This window comes from Tinamus guttatus, unplaced genomic scaffold (genome assembly GCF_059628265.1).
Source record: "Tinamus guttatus ecotype Peru unplaced genomic scaffold, ASM5962826v1 Tinamus_guttatus_pri_ptg000004l, whole genome shotgun sequence".
NCBI lineage: Eukaryota > Metazoa > Chordata > Aves > Tinamiformes > Tinamidae > Tinamus > Tinamus guttatus.
In genome coordinates, this window is record NW_028288538.1 from 5834105 (window position 1) to 5835894 (window position 1790).

Below are 1790 nucleotides of genomic sequence, written 5' to 3' on the forward strand. Positions count from 1 at the left end.
CTCCATGCTCCTTCCTATGCTGGGGAATGTTTTCATTAGTGGTGTTACTTCATGTTTATTCTCAGCTCATGCTCAGGGTTGTGAAAACATCATTGTGGGAAGGGTTCTCCAGGAGCTGATTGTGAAACTTGTAAAAGTGCTTGTAGATTTACTTACAGACAACATTAAGCAGCTAAATGCAGGCTGCCTTCAGCTGGATTAGGAATGTAATTGGCATGTGACAGCTTTCCCTGGGCACTGGGCTAGGTTTGATGGAGCTGCAGAGAAGATACTCCCAGCTGGAAAAGGAGCTTATTTTAGAATGCCTTGATGTCGCTAATGCTGGGAGAGAAATACATCCTCTTGAGAGCATGACGATTTTTTGGTTATCGTTCAGGCCTTTCTCAGCCATTTCTTAGCATACACGGCTGTTGAGCTAAAGGGCTCTGTTTGAGGGATGAGAAAATGGGTGAGGCTCATTCTCTGATGGTGGTGGTGGCCTCTGGGATTCACAGGTCAGGCCGGGAGCACTGTAGCATCTCCTGTGACTAGGGCAAAAAATAAAGTGTCCTTGGTATTCTCAGGCAAAGAAAAGGTCCCGGGGGAGCAGTCCCTTGCGAGACAGGAGTTAGCGGTGTCTTTTCCTCTGCCTTCTCCTCCAGCCATGGTGCCCAAGGCGCGGGCGCTGAGCCGCGCGGAGCGGGTCCAGGCCATCGCAAACCTGCTGCGGCAGTGCCCGGCCGAGGAGTTTGCCATGGCCTTCAACGACCTGCGGGCACTGCTGGTGGATGACAGCCTCCTGCTGCAGGAAGCCCCTGGCCTCTGCGCCTGGCACCACAAGGTCCACTTCATGCCCGTGAGAACACCCGAGTGCCGCGTGCTGCTCACGTGCCACAACACGCTAGAGGAAAACCGCTACTTTGACCCGCAGGCCCAGGTCTCCTTCAAGTACGACCATGTGCGAGGCGAGGCTGGCGATTTTCAGGTGTACGCCCAGGAAGACGGCAAAGCAGAGATGTGGAGGAGGTCTCTTGAGGAGGCCCTGTGCACCTACGTCAGCCACCACTACCCAAAAGGCCTCTGCAGCGTCTTCGTTAAAGACACAGCCATGAGGAAAATCCTGGTGGCCTGTATCCAGGCCTCCATGCCCAAGCCCTCTCCCTTCTGGAGCGGCCTTTGGAAGTCCGAGTGGACTTTCACCCTCAGCCCTTCCACATCTACGCAGGTGACGGGAACCATCGATGTCCAAGCTCACTACTTTGAGGGCGGCAATATCCATCTCGCAGCGTGCAAGGAGGTGACCATGTCCCTGCCAGTTGCCAGCCGAACGCAGGCCATCAGGGCCTTTGTGAAACTGGTGGAGGACTCCGAGGGCCAGCTCCATGCTGGGCTCATGGAGGAATACCAAAGGATGAATGACACCTACCTCAAGGCCTTCCGGAGACAGCTGCCCATCACCCACAGCATGATCGACTGGGAGAAGATCATGACGGGGAGGATTGTGACGGTCCCTGCCCTGCACTAAAAAGCAGCGTGTACTCACAGTCACCAAATAAATGCTATGATCTCCAAGAGAAATTTTGAATATGGTTAGAAATAACAGAAAAAATAAGATAGAGTAGAAGCAGAGGAAATGAAAGCTAGAAAGAGCTAGAAAGAGTTTTATATATATATAAAAGACCATATATATATATGGTCAAAGGGGCAGCCTAAAGTGAAATTCTTCTGCTGTCTTATGCCAAGGGCAGGAGAATAACAATTAGATGAAACTAAGTATTAGCAAACACTTTATAAATGTGAGAAATCCAACA

At 51.4% G+C, this 1790-nt stretch overlaps 1 pseudogene; it reads left to right on the forward strand.

Annotated features, from left to right (window-relative positions):
- Window positions 1–643: 643 nt before the first annotated feature.
- Window positions 644–1504, forward strand: LOC104576539 (F-actin-capping protein subunit alpha-2 pseudogene; annotated as a pseudogene).
- Window positions 1505–1790: the final 286 nt, after the last annotated feature.